The sequence below is a fragment of the Mytilus trossulus genome, chromosome 4, assembly GCF_036588685.1.
Source record: "Mytilus trossulus isolate FHL-02 chromosome 4, PNRI_Mtr1.1.1.hap1, whole genome shotgun sequence".
Taxonomy (NCBI): Eukaryota; Metazoa; Mollusca; class Bivalvia; order Mytilida; family Mytilidae; genus Mytilus; species Mytilus trossulus.
The window spans coordinates 56,101,201-56,124,492 of record NC_086376.1 but is presented as its reverse complement, the minus strand read 5'-3'; the positions used below and the strand labels follow the sequence as shown (position 1 = coordinate 56,124,492).

Genomic DNA, 23,292 nt, shown 5'->3' with positions numbered 1-23,292 from the left:
TACGGTATCTTGTTTATTTTGTTATTGTCTCTATTTGTTATATCTTATGGAATCTTCTATCGTTATGTCAACATTGAATTCTGAATTGTTATGTATTATTTAAGTTAAATAGTATTGTTCGGTACTACTTTTATGTGTCTTTTAAAAAAAATCTATAAACGAAATCAATGCATGGAGCTGAGGACGACCAACATGGTTAGTTACTTGGGTTTAAGATAAAATTTATCGTTATAAGACTCTAATTTTTAAACAGATTATCCATACAATACGTAGATCAATATCGGCAACTGTAGTATACCGCTTGCCAAAAGTCTTAAATCGATTGAGAGAAAACAAATCATGGATACCAACCAAAACCGAGGGAAAAATATAAACTATAAGATGAAAACCGAGGAACATCAGGAACACCGGAGTGCAACAAAACAAACGTCAACACACAAATAAACGAACTATGTGATAACAGCTGCCATATTCCTCACTTGGTACAGGACATTCTCAGAAAAAAATTGGTGGGTTGAACCTTGTTTAATGGCATGCCTAACCTCCCTCTTTATAACAATTAAAAAATATATCGCTTAAACACTACGTGACAGAAATACAGCACAAACATATACAAGAACATTCATAGCAGAGACACGTACAAACAAATGACTAATCAAATGCCAAATTCAAAAGCTAAAACACATCAAACGAAAGGATAACAACTGTCATATTTCTGACTTCGGGAATATGGCAAAAATGGTATTGAAAGGCAATTTAATAATCATTTGAAAACAAATGATACGATATAACACATATTATTATGAAACACTGAATACATTTTTGAAAGGTCTTATACCTAACGTAGTTTTTGTTTTTCAATTTTAAATTCATCTTCATTTCTAGCTGCAGGCATTTGTTCTTGCGTAGTTCTTTTATTTTAGGACGGTTTGATATGTTGTGGTTTAGACTTATTTGTAAGTTTTCATCATTTCGGAAACATTTATTTATTGAAGTGCCGTTGTCTTTTTCTTGTTTCTTTGATATTGTAACATTGACTTTTGGTATTTATTTTCATTTAGTTGCGTTCTAATGCTGCATACTGTATCATTGTTGCATTGGCGTTTGGTTCATTTTTTTACTTGGTTGCGTTCTAATATTTTAGAAATTGTATGACCTATTCTTATTCGTATAGACCTTAATAAAGGTTGGTCAAAATAATTTATTACATTGGAAACGTTTTGCTGTGGTGTAAACATTATACAAGAAAATGTTTACGCACTAAACAGTTATGTTCTTAACCTACAGTTTAAAAAAGGGGGGAATACAGAAATAATTCTTTTATACAGAAACATTTTATCAAATGTGGATTTCAATAGCAAAGCTTTAGACTTTTAATAATTGTGATATTGTCATCAATTAACGGTTTTGTATAAAACGAGGAGGTTGATTTTATTCGTGAGGTTGACATGTTTGTATGAGGTTTAGCTAGCTATAAAATCCATTCTATTCAATCCACCATTTTGATCATAAGAAAATGCCTGTAAAAAGTCAGGAATATGACAGTTGTTATCCATTCGTTTGATGTGTTTGAGCTTTTGATTTTGCCATTAGATTTGGGATTTTCCTTTTTGAATTTTCATCGGAGCTCAGAATTTTTGTGATTTAACTTTTTACTGCCACACAAAAAAAATGTAACAAAAAGGTTGGTAAAGATATATTTTTATTCACAATTGTTGTAGAACATATCACAACAATAATGTACTGCCTCAACAAACAAGGCATTAAAATACAGACAATTTAGATTAAAGGAATGAAAGATGTTCACATTAACAAAAGTGTATACACGGGGTATTATGCTACAACTTAGTTGAACGATGAGAAAAGATCTTTTTATCTGGTGTTGGATGTTCGACACTCCCGCATACATCTTGACAATGACTGTACATCATACTGCTTGTAAACCTATAAAAAGAGTATAATGTTCGAAATGTTTTCACATTTTTTTCCATATAAATTTATCAATATTACAAAGTTGATTACCCGTATTGTAAGTCAGTATATGCTAAATTCTCTTGTAATTAAATTTCAAACTAATTATACAAAGAATATGTACGTGAACGATTTCTTTTGCAATAACAAAACAATAAATGTGTCTAAGAATATACAGTTTTACAGATTTAAGATTTTATAGTAGCACAAATTGCAGTTAAACGTAACAAAGAAGCAAGGTTTTTTTTCATTTTAAAAGAAATTACATAAAATATATACATTTTAACGTTATTTATCAGCATAACCACTGAGGCCAAGTTCCAAACAATTATATTTAAGTCTTTTCTTTACCACCTCATTAACATTTTATTTGGAAGCAAATAGTGATATTAAATTTCATTAAATCAACTTACCTCGTCTGTATTCTCATGAAAATGTTCTCTAACCAGCAATTCTGTTTCCGGTGAAGTTAAAGAGGTTTAAGAAGTATAATCCTCCGAGAACTAGAAAATTAGTAATGATGATAAAAATTATGATTGACAATGAAATGAATGATAACGATAATAGTTTCGATAATAATGTAAATATTTAGGATAAAATATTTATCAATACTAAACTAAATCTTCGTAAATTCATTAGATTGAATAGAGTTTAAACAGAAATTCGGTTTCAAGTGAAGTTTGAAAGATTTAAGAAGAACAACCCCCGAAGACATAATACATAAAGATTGATATTGAAATTATTAACAATAATAATAATTATAAACATAATTTTGATACGTCATAGTAGACACAATTATCGTACATCCATTAAATAGTCATACACGCGACAAAATATCTCCGCAATATAAGATATATATATATATATATATGACGAGGAAAGGTAACACCCGGTCATAGAAAGCTTCATTATTGTGAAAACAAGGTGTTCGTGTGGTCTAGTGCACCGGATACAGTGAAGGCGATTTGGTGTCACGATATCTCAGTAGCATGGGTTCGAATCCCGATGAGGGAAGAACAAAAAATTTGCGAAAGCAAGTTTACAGATCTAAAGTTGGTTTGATGTTTAAAGTTATTTAATGGTGATGATGTACCCTTTTTGACTTGTTTTGTATATGTTTGTAGCATAACATTGTGGCTTTATTTTTGTGAAGACTAAGTGGTCGTGTGGTCTATATATATATATACATTCTTAATTTTAACAGTTGAAGCACATCAAAATCAGGAAAACTACTTTGAAATAGTGCTGTATTTCATTTTTAGGCGGAATTAAAACATTCTACATAACAAACATGCGTTATATGTACATGATGATTTTTGTGGTATCCTTATCACTTTTTAAATTTGATTTGAACCCTGTGCTAGATGTACTCACGGTAGTTGAAGAGTTTAGCCTGTTTCAGACCCTGGTAACTATTGGCAGCATAGTTTGCATAAGGAGCTACCTGTCTTGGTTGTTGGTATCCATAGTTACCAGGTAAATAAGCACAAGAAACCAGTGCGATGATGCACGGAAGGATCAGACAAATGGCTACCTTTGTGTTCATTTTTAAAACTGACTTTCACGACTGCAAGAGAATGAATTAGAAAATATATATCGTTTTAAGCAAAAGCAAAATAAAAAAAAACAACCATAATTAAAGCAAAATTGAAAAATTTAACTAAAGAAGTCAAAATATCAAAGTCATTCTAACCTAAAAAAAAAAAAAAAAGAAGGAAAAAATAGATTTATAAAAAATATAGTTTAAAAGAAACTGTTTCCAAACATACCTAGAACGATTGAAGTTGAAAGTGAATATACCACAAATTTTGAATGTATTTATATGTGATATATAACTTCCCTGATGAAAAGAAGTGGTCGGAAATTATGTTTTTAAACCGACAAATATTATAGAATGTTGTCTGGACTATAACATTACCGCATTGAACAGGAGGTTGTACTGTGATAAATGTTAAGCAACTCTTATATGATTTTAAAAAAAAAATTATACACATTATTATTTATTTAAAGACACAAAAGTGTGTATACACAAACACTTGTAAAATTTATATTTTAATTTCTTTACACACAATTTTGAATTTTACATACAAAAGCTGTCAATTATAATATACATACAAGTTGTTAATTTATTCTAATACTGTTAAAAAAACCTGTTGTTTTTGGTTTAAATTAACAAGCCAAATAATTTCATATCTTTCATAGTATAACATGGTACTGGACAGTCAAAATAAAACAACAGAATATAAACAGATATGTATATCAACGTGTACGATATAAATCGCAAAGAAAAACTTATTATTTTGTACCCCAGGAGTACATTACTTTATGTGTATAAGAAAAAAAAATCAGAATTGATGTCCTCTTTGAACTTTATCTCTGTATTTATTTGGTCTTTTAACCAGTTTTATTTGAACGTCTTTAACGAGTCGTTTGTAGACGAAACGCGCGTCTGGCTTTCACAATTTTAGATAATGAGTATATATGCTAAAGGTTGTACAACAGGCCAAAATAAACGGACAATTAAAGTCTCTATCAGGTTTTATTCGAATCATGGAAAAAGTTATACATCATGGATTTGTATGATTTTATATGACAGGACAGATTTTTGTGACAGAAAAAGAACACATTTTCATCATAAAACAAAGGCAATAGTAGTTTACCGCTGTTCTAAGTTCATAAATCGATTGAGAAAAATCAAATCCGGGTTACAAACTCAAACTGAGAGAAACACATAAAAATATCATTTACGGCAATGTTATTCTTTTTATATTTTAGATAAAACAAAACATTATTCGTTTAAAGCTTCAATATAACTTACTGTAACATCTTATTACCATCTCAGCAGTCGGTTCTTCTTTATTGACATGATTCTAACAAAATTTTCTTAAATTCTCTGTTCAGAAATTAAGAATCGTTAAGAAACTAAGATTTTATTTGCCTAAGTCAATGTTGATTTTGATAGATGAATTGTCTAAGTTCTTTTTTGGTCATACAACTCCCCAATTGGTTAGGTCTTATACATCCTTGGCTTTCAAATGTTTGTTTTTATCTTTCCTAACGATGGTATTCAAAAAAGCACCTCGGACGCTCGAGATTAATAAAGAGTTCTTTTTATTTACTGGGTTGCTAAATGACTGTTAGTCCCCAATGAATTCACATCCCATTCTTAAAAGAGGGACGAATTTACAATGGAATGATTTCAAGTTCACCATTTGGAACTCTTGGTTTTAGAGCTTTCTTGTGAGCAGAAACTCCTATCAAGAAAATCATGATAGGCAATACAAACATAGTCACCAATTTATGAATTATTTAGTGAGAGAGCATCATCTATATAGCGTAACGTAGAGTTAAAGGATATAAGTTCCAGTATGAAGTCAGCCTCATAATAATAAAGAAACAAGTCGACAAGAAGAGAGGCACATTTGGTTCTCATTGGAATGCCGACAATCTGTTGAAAAACACGTCCTCCGAACGTAAAAAATATGTTGTAAATCAATAAATTAAGCATCTTGATAATGTCAGTTTCATAGAACTTTTTGTTTGAATCAGAGTGATCCTTTACAAAGTATGAATTTTCTATCCCTACGACAAGATACTTGTATCTACGTTGGCCATTCTTTTTTATAAAACAAAGCAATACCAACTCTTTCAATTTTTCTTTTAGTTTGGAACGTGGAATGCTTGTGTAAAGTGTCATCCCAATAAAGAAAATTCGTAGTTAAAGTTGTGTGCTGATTGACATTACAGTATGAGAAAGCATGCGGTGGTTATAAGTTGGAAATGGTGTCTGAACTAGCTTTCAGCTATTTTGAAATAAGTTTTGCTCTTCGTAATCTGTTTAATTTGACGAATACAGCACTTTCTACTTTAACCTATCATTGTTTTCTTTTTTTAATTGTTATTTGGATGGAGAGTTGTCTCATTGGCACTCACACCACATCTTTCTATATCTATCTACTTTCTTACTGATATTTGCGTGTGCTTTTTTTTTTATTTCTTTTGCTGATCCACCACTCTCCAATATTAAGTGGGAGAATTGAACTATCATACACTATTTCAAAAGACTAGTATGTCGTCTTTACAGTAAATCTGTTGGACGTGTACTGATTGCTTTTTTTTATTGAAAGACATGGTTAAAAGAAAAATAACAAAAATACCGAACTCTGAAAGCAAAAACATATCAGACGAATTCAAAACAACTGTCATATTCCTGACTCGGTACAGGCATCTCTTTATATAGGAAATGGTTGATAAGATTTTGTTAAATAGATTATGTACTTGTTAAATATACCTCTACATCTGGGGTTCCTACTCATCTCTATTAAGAACTGTAATATGTCGTAGAACTGATGTAACAGTTCCAGAACACTTCTATCCTAAATATGTTCGAGAATAGAACTATCAGATTCATTTTTTAAATGTAAAACCACAAAAATACTGAACTCTAAGGAAAATTCATAAAGAAAAGTCTCCAATCAAATGTCAAAATTCAAAACTCAAACACATCAAACGAATGGACAACAACTTTCATTATCCTGGACTGGTACAGGTATTTTATTATATAGATAATGTAGAACTACTGTCATAAAATATTGTATGGTATAACTGTCATACGATATTCTTAGGTAGAACTGTCAGAACTGTCATAAAGTATAATAAGGTAAAAACTTTTATAAATGTTTTGAGGTAAAACTGTCATAAAGTATAATAAGGTAGAACTGTCATAAAATATTCTTAGGTAGAACTGTCATAAAATATTCTACGGTAGAACTGTCATAACATATTCTAAGGTAGAACTGTCATAAAATGGGTCCTTTTTCGCCACAAATGTTTTCTCTAATGTTACCTTTGCGCCACTTGTTTTAAAATTATAAAGTATCATTTGCGCCAAAAATTAAATATACGATTGTTCAAATTAATAGCAAAATGACTTCCCTCTTCCTTTATTTTAATTCATTTAATAAAAATACTTTAACAAAAAATATCTACAGTCCGACAATGCATATACATTAAATTACTGTATTTTATTATGTAGTAGCCTATTTTGTCAAAAACCCATGCGTTGAAGGATGGGACGCATAAAACAGTTCATTGTATTTTTGGGGGAAATTTTTGTTCTGATTTTTTTAGATTCCTTACTAAACACTTTTAATAATAAGTGTTCATTTGTTGGTTTGAATATATTCCTTCAGTATAGACATTAGTGTAACAGTTATTTCATTAATGGTGACTTATAAGATCTTATAAGCCAAAAATAAGAATAAATGTATATTAATCATTAATATGTACGATTGCTATGTGTACAGGTAAATTGGCACAAATGTTACAATTTAAAAACAAAATTTAAAGGAAATGACCCCCGAAAAACAGTAATTGGCGCAAAAGGACTGCTGCCCATAAAATATTCTGAGGTAGAACTGTCCTAAAAAGTTTTGAGGTAAAACTGTCATTAAAAGTACTAGTTCTAAGTAGACCCTTAAGAATATGTATTAAAGAAAAACAGTCCAAAACGACGTTAACCAAAAACATCCTTCTGACCGTGATGTAGGACAGAGGTATCTTGATTTTGACTAACAATTAATATTATATACTAAAATGATAACAGTCTCTGTATGTTTTAGTTTTGTTAGTTCTCCATGTTGATAATATTTTCAATAATAATATTTTTATCTGTATGTATTAATGCTGTTTAACATAAACGATATCAATTAAAATGCAACAGATGCGTATTTCGACAATTATTGTCTCAACAGTGAAACACAAAAATTTGAATATAAAAAAAATTATAAGATATGTTGAAGAGCGGATCAAACAACAAAGCACCTAAAGCAAAGCCAAATTCGGACAAACAATCAGAGCTTTGTATGAGGGTGTTAAATTCCATTATCATAGCATATTTTGATCAAACAATATCCGTATTTTTTGTAAGAAAGTGAAGAAAAATAATAATTTTCATATCAAAAATTGCTTCTAATGCAGTCCTTTTAGAAAGACAATTTTTCATATTGAGGAGCGCTTTGGATAATCACAATACAACGAGCAGTTGAATAGTTGAATAACACAGTGCCCATATCATTTTCCCGGGTATTGTTTTCTACCCAAGATAACATGACATAATAGATTATATGTATTAATACATAGGTCGTGTTGTATCATCTCCTAAATTTTGTCATGTTTGAATAGTTCATACAGCTAGAAAAAAAATGTTTGTATTAGGTTTAGCTTGCTATACAATCCATTCTATTCAATCCACCATTTTGAACATAAGAAAATGCCTGTAAATAGTCAGGAATATGACAGTTGTTATCCATTCGTTTGATGTGTTTGAGCTTTTGATTTTGCCATTTGATTTGGGATTTTCCTTTTTGAATTTTCATCGGAGCTCAGAACTTTTTGTGATTTAACTTTTTACTGCCACACACAAAAAATGTAACAAAAAGGTTGGTAAATATATATTTTTATTCACAATTGTTGTAGAACATATCACAACAATAATGTACTGCCTCAACAAACAAGGCATTAAAATACAGACAATTTAGATTAAAGGAATGAAAGATGTTCACATTAACAAAAGTGTATACACGGGGTATTATGCTACAACTTAGTTGAACGATGAGATTAGACCTTCTTATCTGGTGTTGGATGTTCGACACTCCCGCATACATCTTGACAATGACTGTACATCATACTGCTTGTAAACCTATAAAAAGAGTATAATGTTCGAAATGTATTCACATTTTTTCCCATATAAATTTATCAATATTACAAAGTTGATTAGCCGTATTGTAACTCAGTATATGCTATATTCTCTTGTAAGTAAATTTCAATCTAATTATACAAAGAATATGTACGTGAACGATTTCTTTTGCAATAACAAAACAATAAATGTGTCTAAGAATATACAGTTTTACAGATTTAAGATTTTATAGTAGCACAAATTGCAGTTAAATGTAACACAGAAGCAAGGGTTTTTTTCATTTTAAAAGAAATTACATAAAATATATACATTTTAACGTTATTTATCAGCATAACCACTGAGGCCAAGTTCCAAACAATTATATTTAAGTCTTTTCTTTAGCACCTCATTAACATTTTATTTGGAAGCGAATAATGATATTAAATTTCATTAAATCAACTTACCTCGTCTGTATTCTCATGAAAATGTTCTCTAACCAGCAATTCTGTTTCCGGTGAAGTTAAAGAGGTTTAAGAAGTATAATCCTCCGAGAACTAGAAAATTAATAATGATGATAAAAATTATGATTGACAATGAAATGAATTATAACGATTATAGTTTCGATAATAATGTAAATATTTAGGATAAAATATTTATCAATACTAAACTAAATCTTCGTAAATTCATTAGATTGAATAGAGTTTAAACAGAAATTCGGTTTCAAGTGAAGTTTGAAAGATTTAAGAAGAACAACCCCCGAAGACATAATACATAAAGATTGATATTGAAATTATTAACAATAATAATAATTTCAAATACAGTATTAATTTGAATAATAAACATAATTTTGATACGTCATAGTAGACACAATTATCGTACATCCATTAAATAGTCATACACGCGACAAAAAATCTCCGCAATATAAGATATATATATATATGACGAGGAAAGGTAACACCCGGTCATAGAAAGCTTCATTATTGTGAAGACAAGGTGTTCGTGTGGTCTAGTGCACCGGATACAGTGAAGGCGATTTGGTGTCACGATATCTCAGTAGCATGGGTTCGAATCCCGATGAGGGAAAACAAAAAATTTGCGAAATCAAGTTTACAGATCTTAAGTTGGGTTGATGTTTAAAGTTATTTAATGGTGATGTTGTACAATTTTTGACTTGTTTTATATATGTTTGTGGCATAACATTGTGGCTTTATTTTTGTGAAGCCTAAGTGGTCGTGTGGTCTATATATATATATATACATTCTTAATTTTAACAGTTGAAGCACATCAAAATCAGGAAAACTACTTTGAAATAGTGCTGTATTTCTTTTTTAGGCGGAATTAAAACATTCTACATAACAAACATGCGTTATATGTACATGATGATTTTTGTGGTATCCTTATCCCTTTTTAAATTTGATTTGAACCCTGTGCTAGATGTACTCACGGTAGTTGAAGAGTTTAGCCTGTTTCAGACCCTGGTAACTATTGGCAGCATAGTTTGCATAAGGAGCTACCTGTCTTGGTTGTTGGTATCCATAGTTACCAGGTAAATAAGCACAAGAAACCAGTGCGATGATGCACGGAAGGATCAGACAAATAGCTACCTTTGTGTTCATTTTTAAAACTGACTTTCACGACTGCAAGAGAATGAATTAGAAAATATATATCGTTTTAAGCAAAAGCAAAATAAAAAAAAAAAAACATAATTAAAGCAAAATTGAAAAATTAAACTAAAGAAGTCAAAATATCAAAGTCATTCTAACCTAAAAAAAAAAAAAAAAGAAGGAAAAAATAGATTTAAAAAAAATATAGTTTAAAAGAAACTGTTTCCAAACATACCTAGAACGATTGAAGTTGAAAGTGAATATACCACAAATTTTGCATGTATTTATATGTGATATATAACTTCCCTGATGAAAAGAAGTGGTCGGAAATTATGTTTTTAAACCGACAAATATTATAGAATGTTGTCTGGACTATAACATTACCGCATTGAACAGGAGGTTGTTCTGTGATAAATGTTAAGCAACTCTTATATGATTTTTTTAAATTTATAAACATTATTATTTATTTAAAGACACAAAAGTGTGTATACACAAACACTTGTAAAATTTATATTTTAATTTCTTTACACACAATTTTGAATTTTACATGCAAAAGCTGTCAATTATAATATATATACAAGTTGTTAATTTATTCTAATACTGTTAAAAAAACCTGTTGTTTTTGGTTTAAATTAACAAGCCTAATAATTTCATATCTTACATAGCATAACATGGTACTGGACAGTCAAAATAAAACAACATAATATAAACAGATATGCATATCAACGTGTACAATATGAATCGCAAAAACATTAGAATTTTTCATCTAAAACAGGTATAACAAATAAATAATTGTACTAACTAGTCAGATGCATTTCAGTGTCATATCATACTTTTTATTCGTGTGAATAGAATAAACTAGTTTTAATGCCAAAACTTAAAACAGTATTGTCTACCTAAACATTTTTAGATTTTTTGAAAAACTTATTATTTTGTACCCCAGGAGTACATTACTTTATGTGTATTAGAAAAAAAATCAGAATTGAGGTCCTCTTTGAACTTCATCTCTGTATTTATTTGGTCTTTTAACCAGTTTTTATTTGAAATTTTGCACACGGACCTATACTTTTTTCTTTTTTAATTTCAATATTGAAACCTAATGAAAAATTTCAGAAATTATTGTTAACTTGTTGTTATTTTTAAACCATGTTTCAAACAGTTTTGTTGGATGTCATATGTGTTCCCGTACTTTCTTGTTTTTTTTATAAATTCAAACAGGTCAATAACTGTGAAAAATGACTTGTTTCCTTTTTTTTTGTGTCAAATGAAACAATGGCATGTTTTTCAGCTTTATTTTAATAAAAAGAGTTCATACTTATTGAAATGATTGTTTTTTGTTTCTTCTAATGGACATATGCAGATTTCTGGAAAAGGCCGATATTTATGAAAAAGCCATTTTCATGAACAATATAGAGCTGCGGTACGAAAAAATAAGTACACGGACCTATATTTTTTTTTTATTTTTTGACTTTCCTATGAATGAACTTTAAAAAAAACACTCAGGAAAACTTTCTTGTTATTTTGAATTTGAGGAGCACAACATCCTTAACGAGTCGTTTGTAAATTTTAAATAATTAGTTTATATGCTAAAGGTTGTACAACAGGCCAAAATAAACGGACAATTAATGAAGTAGCTATCAGGTTTTATTCGAACCATGGAAAAAGTTACACATCATGGATTTCTATGATTTTACATAACAGGACAGATATTTGTGACAGAAAAAGAACACATTTTCATCATAAAACAAAGGCAATAGTAGTTTACCGCTGTTCTAAGTTCATAAATCGATTGAGAAAAAAACAAATCCGGGTTACAAACTCAAACTGAGAAAAACACAAAACGGCAATGTTATTCTTTTTATATTTTAGATAAAACAAAACATTATTCGTTAGACGCTTCAATATAACTTACTTTAGCATCTTATTACCATCTCAGCAGTCAGTTCTTCTTTATTGACATGATTCTAACAAAATTTTCTTAAATTCTCTGTTCAGAAATAAAAAATGGTTAAGAAACTAAGATTTTATTTGCCTAAGTCAATGTTGATTTTGATAGATGAATTGTCTAAGTTCTTTTTTGGTCATACAACTCCCCAATTGGTTAGGTCTTATACATCCTTGGCTTTCAAATGTTTGTTTTTATCTTTCCTAACGATGGTATTAAAAAAAGCACCTCGGAGGCTCGAGATTAACAAAGAGTTCTTTTTATTTACTGGTCTGCTATAGGACTGTTAGTCCCCAATGAATTCACATACCATTCTTAAAAGAGGGACGAATTTACAAATGGATGATTTCAACTTCACCATTTGGAACTCTTGGTTTTAGAGCTTTCTTGTGAGCAGAAACCCCTATCAAGAAAATCATGATAGGCAATACAAGCATGGGCATATCGTTTCAATTGGGAGATATATACCCCTTATGCAGGTGCTGCTGGAATGTTGCTTATTAGAAAAGGAAAGTTCACAATTGGAAAGCTGAAATCATCTCTTTTGTCGTAAAGTATTGTTTTCAACCGACCCTCATTGTCAATTTCTAGGTGTACGTTTATCTCTAGTTCGATGGGATAGATGTGTTCAACATAGTCATCAATTTATGAATTATTTAGTGAGAGAGTATCATCTATATAGTGGAACGTAGAGTTAAAGGATAGAAGTTCCTGTATGAAGTCAGCCTCATAATAATAAAGAAACAAGTCGGCAAGAAGAGAGGAACAATTGGTTCCCATTGGAACGCCGACTGTCTGTTGAAAAAACACTTCCTTCGAACGTAAAAAATATGTTGTAAATCAATAAATTAAGCATCTTAATAATGTCAGTTTCATAGAACTTTGTGTTTGAATCAGAGTGATCCTTTACAAAGTATGATTTTTCCATCCCTACGACAAGATACTTGTATCTACGTTGGCCATTCTTTTTTTATAAAACAAAGCAATACCAACTCTTTCAATTTGTCGTTTAGTTTGGAACGTGGAATGCTTGTGTAAGTGGTATCCCAATAAAGAAAATTCCTAGTTTAAGTTGTGTGCTGATTGACATTTCAGTATGGGAAAGAATGCGATGGTTATAAGTTGGAAATGGTGACTGAACTAGCTTTCAGTTATTTTGAAATACGTTTTGCTCTTCGTAATCTGTTTGATTTGACAAATACAGCCCTTTCTAACTGATGTTTGCTGGTGCTTTTTTTTTTATTTCTGTTGCTGATACACCACTCTCCAATGTTAAGTGGGAGAATTGAACTATCACAAACTATTTCAAAAGACTAGCATGACGTCTTTACAGTAAATCTAGTGAACGTGTACTGATTACTTTTTTTTCTTTTTGAAAGACATGGTTAAAAGTAAAATAACAAAAATACCGAACTCCGAAAGCAAAAATATATCAGACGAATGTAAAGCCACTGTCATATTCCTGACTTGGTACAGGCATCTCTCTATGTAGGAAATGGTTGATAAGATCTTGTTGAATAGATTATGAACTTGTTAAATATACCTCTACATCTGGGGTTCCTACTCATCTATCTTAAGAACTGTAATATGTCGTAGAACTGATATCGAAGTTCCAGAACACATTATATCCTAAATCTGTTCGAGAATAGAACTGTCAGATTTATTTCTTAAATGTAAAACCACAAAAATACTGAACTCTGTGGGAAATTCATAAAGAAAAGTCTCCAATCAAATGTCAAAATTCAAAACTCAAACACATCAAACGAATGGACAACAACTTTTATCATTCTGGCTTGGTACAGGTATTTTGTTATATAGATAAGGTAGAACTACTGTCATGAAATATTGTATGGTATTACTGTCATACGATATTCTTAGGTAGAACTGTCAGAACTGTCATAAAATATTCTAAGGTAAAAACTTTTATAAATGTTTTGAGGTAAAACTGTCATAAAGTATAACAAGGTAGAACTGTCATAAAATATTCTAAGGTAGAACTGTCATAAAATATTCTTAGGTAGAACTGTCATAAAATGGGTCCTTTTTCGCCACAACTGTTTTCTCTAATGTTACCTTTGCGCCACTTGTTTTAAAGTTATAAAGTATCATTTGCGCAAAAAAATAAATATACAATTGTTCAAATTAATAGCAAAATGACTTCCCTCTTCCTTTATTTTAATTCATTTAATAGAATACTTTAACAAAAAAATCTGCAGTTCATACAGCTTAAAAAAATAAAAATAGAATAAAAACAAATATAGCAATGTACAAAGATATGGAAAATTACGGAGCCCCGCTAGGGAGAGCCCCGCTAGGGACATGCAAAGAAAAAAAAATATATTGTGCGCACAACTTACATATATTGTGCGCACAACTTAAATATATTGTGCGCACAAATTAAATATGTTGTGCGCACAACTTAAATATATTGTGCGCACAACTTAAACATATTGTACGCACATTATAATATACTGTGCGCACTTAAATAATATGGTGTGCTCCCAAAATTAGGAAAACAGTTTTCACTTGACCATGACCTCATTTTACGTGTTCGTGTTATGTGTTCGTGGTTTAGACAAAATCTAAGATACCAAATGCAATAGTTTTTCTATATTTGGTTGTATTGAACGATTTTAATGTCTAAATGTCCACTTCACAGGTGTCATCTGACCTTGACATCATTTTCAGTGTTAAGTGGTCCGGCACAGTAAAATGTTTGTGTTTTGGTGTATTTCTCGGATACTTTAAGCATTTAGTTAGATATATTTTTGGAGTATGGAATGTTTGTATAGTGAAATTGTCTATCTTGCAATTATATTAATATGACCTTGATTTTATATTCATGGTTCATTGATCCATGTTATTTGATTCTTGTTTGGTATGATTTTCAGATTCTATAAGGAATAAATTAACAATATTTGTTTTATAGAATGATTGTAATGTATATATATATTTGGCTGGTCGGTATCGTCATATCTCAGAATTGTTCTATTATTTTTAAAGGTATACATGGTACAGTTTAACTGGATTTAATGTACAAAATAATTATAAGGCGCGCAAATCATATAAGGGTTGTTTCTCAGATATATTTGGTTCTTCAATACAACAAGAAAAAATCCCGCACCCAAATGCGTGCTTCAGCTGGCCTATAAACAAAAATATGGACTAGTTCAGTGAAAAAGGACGTCATACTAAACTTTACAGTTGTTTCTCGTTTCTCGTTTTGTATATAGATTAGACCGTTGGTTTTCCCGTTTGAAAGGTTTTACACTGGTAATTTTGGGGACCCTTTATAGCTTACTGTTTGTTGTGAGCATAAGATACTTGTGAAGACCGTACCTTGACCTATAATGGTTTACTTTTATAAATTGTGACTTAGATGGAGAGTTGTCTCATCTGCACTCATACCATCTCTTCCTTTATCTATCCAAAGTGTATACAAAAACCTAAAATTAAAAATCCAACAAGATCAATAAAGGCCAGAGGCTCCTGACCTTGGACAGGCACAAAAATGCGGCTGAGTTAAACATGTTTTGTGAGATCTCAACCTTCCTTTTATTCCTCTTGCCAATGCAGATTAAAAAAACACACAGCAATACCGACAGTAAAGAAGCACGTGTCCGTTGTCAGAATAGGTAACAAATGAACCTTAACAAAATGACAATGATACATAAAATAACAAGGACTACTAGCAGTTACTGACATGCCAGCTCCAAACCTCAACTAAACTGATTGAAAGATTATGTTTTAATCATATGAATATCAAGCAAAGTCCTTACCGTTAGGGGTTGAGTATCATGCCATCATAAAAATATATGAGAAGAATATAACCCGTATTTGTATGAGCTATGTTGTATATGTATATAGTTGTCTCTTTGACAATCGCATCGAGGGTCACAAAGTTTTGAATAAATGATACCCCAAAAACGGACCATATTTGGAAAAAATGAATCATAATTGTTTCGTTTATTTTCAAAATATTCCACTGAGGAATTTCATTGGCTATTCCTAAATTGTTTCGTAACATTTTAGTTTCAAAATGAATATGAACAACATACTGTAAAATTTTATAATGAAATCGATCAAAAATAGATACTATAAGTGACCTCTTATCCTCTCTTCTATTAAAGACTATTAAACAGAATGAAACTATAACTTGACCTGAAACATTTGTATTCAACGCTTAAAATTTTTAATCATAATAAGCATACTGTTCAATGTCGGGAGCTTGTTATTCAGTGATTGTCGTTTATTGGTGTGGTTCATATCTGTTTATCGTTTTGTTATAGCCATTTTGGGCCGTAGTTTGCGGTTTGGTGTGAGCCAACGCTCCATGATGAAGACCGTATTATAACCAATAATTGTTAACTTTTAATAAATTATGACTTGGATGGAGAGCTGTCTCATTGGCACTCATATTGCATCTTCTGCTTTATATATGTACCCAGTTCAGTTTATCTTTATTTGATCACAACTTCATGGTGAATTTCGTAGACTGAACACACCGTCACATTTCAATAACGAACAGTACATTTTAGATGAGAACCTTACTTAACCATGATCAAACATATCTTTGATAAAAAAAAAACAAAAAAAAACAAAAAACAACAACAACAAAACAACTTGTACGTGTATTCAGTTTTCATTGGATTTGACTTACTCTACACTTTTACAATGATACCTTCTTAGAAACCACATTGAAGTTGGTGACACTAAAACTTCATCATAAACTATCACCAAAACATTTACAATAAACAGAGACGGACGGATGAACGGACGTAAAGACTTTTAAATATACACAATGTAATGACCATCTCTGTCGTCGAACAGGGTAACAAAATCAAAGTCATGAATTGAGTATAAGTGCAAAAAGTACTTTTTTTCATATTTGTTACAAGAAAACAGGTAAAGCTATAGTATCAAAGTGTACATAAGTTCGATAGTTTCCTCGCTCTTTTGCCAAGTCTGTTTCAAACCGTTCCAATAAACTCTGATATAAAGTGGAGGCTTCCAACGCATTTGTTGGTAAACCAAGTGTCAGACGAAATAAACGTTAATTCTTCAGTATTCCTGTCAGGAGTTGATACAAATGCAGTGATGAATATTTCCATATATTCTAGCGCCATTTCAAAAGAAAACTTTATGCATTTCTCCATTCTGTCACTTTAAAAAGGAGACATTGAAGACCTGTACCATGTGTAAGGTCAAAGAATTTAACGCACACTATATTATTTTGTGCGCACAATATATTTAAGTTGTGCGCACAATATATTTAAGTTGTGCGCACAATATATTTAAGTTGTGCGCACAATATATTATATTGTGCGCACACTTTATTATATTGTGCGCACACTATATTATTTTGTGCGCACAATTTATTTAAGTTGTGCGCACATTATATTTTTTTTTCTTTGCATGTCCCTAGCAGGGCTCCGTAGAAATGCGCATCTGGTGCAAGAAAATTGGTACCGTTAATTTTATTACTACTACTGGGTCGATGCGTCTGCTGGTGTACTATTAGTCGCCGAGGATATGGCACCAGCCCAGTAGCCAGTACTTCGGTACTGGCATGAAAATACGGATTTTTTGTGTTATTAAAATTTGCTGTTACAAAATATTAGAAATTATCATAAATTAAGGAATGTATCTCCCTCATGGAAAGCTCTGATTCCTTTCACGGATTTGGCTATACTTATGGACCTTTTGGATAATAGCTCTTCTTCTTTTTTATAAGCTTTGGATTTCAAATATTTTGGCCACGAGCATCACTGGAGAGACATGAATTGTCGAAATACGCATCTGGTGCAAGAAAATTGGTACCGTTAATTTTATTAAAAGAGAAATAAAGTGAATGTAATAAATTATGTTTATAAATTATTTATTTTTTTCAAATAAAATTTATAAAAAGCTTTATAGATAGGTAAATGAATACCTAAACTTTTATGCATTGATCTGTTCTGTGTTAAAACTGTCAGAAACATTGGAAGGGTAGATCTGTCTAACACTGTTCTAGTGTAGCAATGTCAAAATCTATTCTAAGATAAAACCACTTCTGTCAGAAAATGTTCTGATATTTTTAGAAAACAGTTCATTGACAGTTTCTAACAGAATAATGGTAGAGCAATACTTCGGGTTTTTTTATATTTTTTTATTCTTCGTACAGATCTAAAAGGCCAATTCTAAGTCATTAGTCGAAAATTAAACTGATATACTAAGGCAAAATAAAAATAAAGAGACACAAATACCAAAAAAAACTGTTTAGAAAACTTAATACTTAAGCAACAAGAACTACACTGATTTTTAATAACATAAGAATAAAATCAAGAATAGAAATGGGGAATGTCTCAAAGAGACAACAACCCGACCATAGAGCAGACAACAGCAGCAGGTCACCAACAGGTCTTCAATGCAGCGAGAAATCCCCTCACCCGGAGGCGTAGCTGGCCCCTACAAAATATATATATACTAGTTCAGTGATAATGAACGCCATAATATACTCCAAATTGTACACAAGAAACTAAAAGTTAAAATAATACAAGACTAACAAAGGCCAGAGGCACGACGGGTGCCACGTGTGGAGCAGGATCTGCTTACCCTTCCGGAGCACCTGAGATCAACCCCGATTTTTGGTGGAGTTCGTGGTGGTTAGTCTTTAGTTTTCTATGTTGTGTATTGTGTACTATCATTTGTCTGTTTGTCTTTTTAATTTGTAGCCATGGCGTTGTCAGTTTATTTTCAATCTATGAGTTTGACTGTCCTTTGGTATCTTTCGCCCCTCTTTTAAAGACATAAACCGAAGTAATCGCACAAAATCAAAAAGGATCATGAACGGATACGTCGATAAGTTGTGTATAACGCTTGTTTTGAAGTCATATACCGCCTTGGAAAAGGGACTGGTCGAAACCTTACTGTCAATGCCATAGTGAATGTTTAATTATAACCAAACTGGATGTACCATATTTACAATTGTAATTGCATCTTTCGGACAGTCAAAAGATGTATTTAACTTGTCTCGGAAAACTCGTTATTCTTTTTTTCGACTTGTTTTTATGTAAACTTTTCCTAGGGTTTTATGTTTTGTTAACCTAGTACAGCAAAACCTATACATATAAGGTTGCCTTTGGGATCTTTGAAGATGAGTATACCTGAAAGTGACAATTTTATTTTGGTTCAAAGTGCATAGGTATTACTACAGCGGAATAAGAAGATGATGACCTGACAATATAGGCGGCATCTAAAAAGAGGTGTCAATTAAAGCAGGTTTTACAAATACACTAATGGTATAAAGTTTGGAACAGTTTGCTCTCAAAATGCAAAACCAATATCAAAACAAACAAGAAAATAAGGTACAGACTATTTTTAATCTCAATAAAAACATCTTTGAAAAGGTAGATGTTTACAAGTTCTGAAGTGTTCTGTTTCTGGTAAATCGAACTTTATGCTATGTTGTTTGCATCAATCGTCTGCTCTGACGTAAGATGTCCAAATTGATGACACACATTTCTTCTATGACCAAACACTGCTTTTTAACCTAAAATAAAAAAAAAAATTTAAATAGAGTTTGAGCATTAATAAGGCACTGCATACAATTTTAACAGATTTAGTATAATTCAAAACACTTACTAAATATGTTACCATTATATTGTTTTGCCTGTGAATTGTGGCATTTTGTCACAGGTAATTGGCATGTACATTTCAGAAGGTATATATACAAGAACGATCTCTTATAAAGTTAGAAATAGATTCCACTTAAATATTTTTAAAATTAATTACAACTTTTTGATATAAAAATTTGTATTAGGTAAACTAGATATAGATATCAAGAAATTAGATTATCTTTTAAATACATGTGCATTTTTAAATGCATTATATTTTTGAAGGCAAACAAGGACTCTGCAATGATACATTTCGGGAAATTTCAATTCGAAGCGGATATATATGTTGTGTACAAATTTAATTGTTGTCCATGTTATAGATGTTGGTCCAAGTTATAAGTGTTTAATTAACCGCTTAACACAAATGAATGATAGTAGCACACAATCTTTTGTTTCGCATATTACTCTCATATTTCTATTTTTATGATATGATTTTAGTGTAAGGAGAAAATAAAAATAGAATTTAAAACTTATAACTTGTACAAAAACCCTGTATAATGTGTACAAACTTGCATCTTATACCCAACATATACAAAATACAGATAAATAAACTAACCTCGTATGACCATGAAATGTTGTCTAACCAGCAATTCTGTTTCCGGTGAAGTTGAAGAGGTTTAAGAAGTATAACCCTCCGAGAACTAGAAAATCAAAGATAAAATCCTAGTACTGATATTTATAATTAAGTTTCAATTCATAATAGAAATAATGAAAATGACAATAATAACAACATGATATTATCATTATAAAAATCCTGAGACGCCATTAATATTTATATTATAAATTAAGTACTAGTATTAGAAACGACTATACCTACTTGAATATATACATTGACAAATACCTAATGGGAATCGCATAAGGAGTATACAAATCCACTTTCTCCAATTTGTATTTTTATCAGCTTTACTATTTACGAACACATTTGATAACATAATGACAAATGAATAATAAGATCACATACTTTTCACATTTGCTGAATGGATCTTTATGGAAATTTTGATAATTTAAACAGTCACAAATACGCTTTCAATAAATGCGACTTCACAGCCATAACAACTTTGACTGTTCTAATAATTTAATAACATATAAAATGTAAGTTATACTCACGGTAATTGAAGAGTTTAGCCTGTTTCAGACCCTGGTAACTATTGGCAGCATAGTTTGCATAAGGAGCTACCTGTCTTGGTTGTTGGTATCCATAGTTACCAGGTAAATAAGCACAAGAAACCAGGGCGATGATGCACGGAAGGATCAGACAAATGGCGACTTTTGTGTTCATTTTTGAAGATTGACTTTCTGAAAGAAAATATTGTAAAAAGTGAAATAATGTTTTCAAAGAATATTTGAAAATGTAAATTATGGTGACAAATTTATCACATATTTCACAATTAATTTAGATAATTAGCCTTTGAAGCCTTGTCTCCAAAGAAAAAAAATGATGATAGAATGATTGAAAATAAGTAAATACTCGAAATCACGAATACAAGATTGATATAAAGTAAATATGAGGGGCAATTTATGAGTATAACTGGATTTTAAATCGACCATCCAAATGTTAACCATTGCTTTAGATTATTAAATCACAGTTTTTTTAATCATATCCATACATACCTAGAAGACTTTAAATTGAAAGTGATTAGCAAACATGAGTTTACATGTATTTATATGTAACATAACTTCCCTGTTGTGTAGAAGTGGTCAAAAGTAATGTCTGTACACTGGCAACATTATGGCATGTCGTCTAGACATTCTACAAAACAACTGGTCTTTGAGATCTATACACTACAGTAAAACAAAATGTTTGCAATAAAATTACTTGTTTTCAATTAAAATGGATAGATTTGAAAAAAATAAAATTAAAATACACATTTTTTAACCAGTTAAAGCGTTTATTTTTTTAAATATCACGAAATTTAAATTGTACGTCTAATAAATGTCAAATTTATAAAAAAAAAAAAAAAAACACATATTAGATGTCTGTTTTACTATTTTATACTAACAAAAAATTACTGTAATACTTTACTTAATTTTTTGGTGTTAAAAAAGCAAAATCAAGAGAAAAATTGCAGTTGAAATACTGGTATTAACTCTTGGGAAATAGAAGTTTAATATGAACGATATGTTTTATAGTAATTTTCGATTCACGCTGAAGTTTTCTTGTTTTAACGTGTTACTTTGAGAGTAAAACGAGTAGTTTTGAGAATTATATGATTAATTAGTCATAAATTTCTAATTAGATACATCATGAACTAATATGATGCTGACATACAATTTCTTCAAAATATGAAGAAAAAAACCCCACATGGTATTATAATTTTTTGTTTATTTATGAAATGCATATTTATACCCCTAGGGGTTGAAGGCATATACAAACAATGCATCTACACAATGGAAAAAACTAACATATGAAACATCATATATAAAGTGGTAAAACAGATATATTTATGCAGGCGTTGTGTCCACTCCCCTCAGTGTAAATGACTTTTTAATGAACGGAACAGTAACCTGCATAATATCAAATGAAGATAGGTAATCTATCTGCTTCAGACAATTTTTAAAAAGTATTTTGGACATATATTTTATATTTATATCTTTTTCAAACTGATTACGTAAAGTTTTATAAATTTTACTTTTTAAGAAAAAGTGGGTATCATCTTCAACCGCATTTATATTACAATGTTTACATATTCTATTTGAATTGAATGAATTGAAAAGTGTTAAAATGGTCATATTGGATTTATTCACTTGTTTACCAAAAAACATTTATTTTTTTTTAATTAATTTTATGTAGACAAAACGCGCGAATGGTGTATTAAATTATAATCCTTGTACCTTTGATAACTATTCACACCAGTGGGTCAATGCACTTTACATTAAAGGTAAATTATTTAATGTGATCTATAATATGTATCAAAATATAAAAACATGTGTCAAGAAAGGAAATGAATTTTCCGAATTTTTTATATCTCATACAGGAGTAAAACAAGGTGAAAATCTATCACCTTTTTTATTTTCTTTGTTTCTAAATGATTTAGAAAGTTATTTTGTGGAAAATAATATAGAAAGTCTAAATAATATTTCAAAGCTGTGCTTGGAATCATTAGAAATGTATGTTAAATTGTTTATTATACTGTACGCAGATGATACTGCGCTATTGTCTGAAAGTGCAGAAGGATTACAAAAAACCCTTGTATGTTTTGAAGAATATTGTAAAAAATGGAAGCTTAAGATTAACACAAGCAAAACCAAAGCAGTAATTTTTAGTAAAAGGAAAGTAAAAAGAAATCAGAATTTTATGATATATGGTGAAAAAATTGAAATAGTTGATTCCTACTGCTACCTTGGTGTACTTTTCAATTACAACGGTAGCTTTTGTACAGCACGAAAAAAACTTCTTGTTCAAGCACAGAAGTCTTTGTATGCTCTATACCGAAAAATAAA

General features: G+C 30.5%; 3 long non-coding RNA genes across 3 annotated transcripts; all 3 read right to left on the bottom strand.

Moving 5' to 3' along the window:
• Positions 1-1,685: 1,685 nt before the first annotated feature.
• On the bottom strand, positions 1,686-3,572 carry LOC134715572 (uncharacterized). Its single transcript, XR_010106755.1, has 3 exons — positions 3,346-3,572; positions 2,385-2,474; positions 1,686-1,944 (listed from the first exon to the last, which is right to left on the bottom strand). It is a non-coding gene; the product is annotated as an uncharacterized LOC134715572 (long non-coding RNA).
• A 4,840-nt stretch (positions 3,573-8,412) lies between these two features.
• Positions 8,413-10,292, bottom strand: LOC134715571 (uncharacterized). The gene is made up of 3 exons (XR_010106754.1): positions 10,092-10,292; positions 9,112-9,201; positions 8,413-8,671 (listed from the first exon to the last, which is right to left on the bottom strand). It is a non-coding gene; the product is annotated as an uncharacterized LOC134715571 (long non-coding RNA).
• Positions 10,293-19,538: 9,246 nt separating this feature from the next.
• Positions 19,539-21,181, bottom strand: LOC134714015 (uncharacterized). Its single transcript, XR_010106465.1, has 3 exons — positions 20,959-21,181; positions 20,408-20,492; positions 19,539-19,727 (listed from the first exon to the last, which is right to left on the bottom strand). It is a non-coding gene; the product is annotated as an uncharacterized LOC134714015 (long non-coding RNA).
• Positions 21,182-23,292: the final 2,111 nt, after the last annotated feature.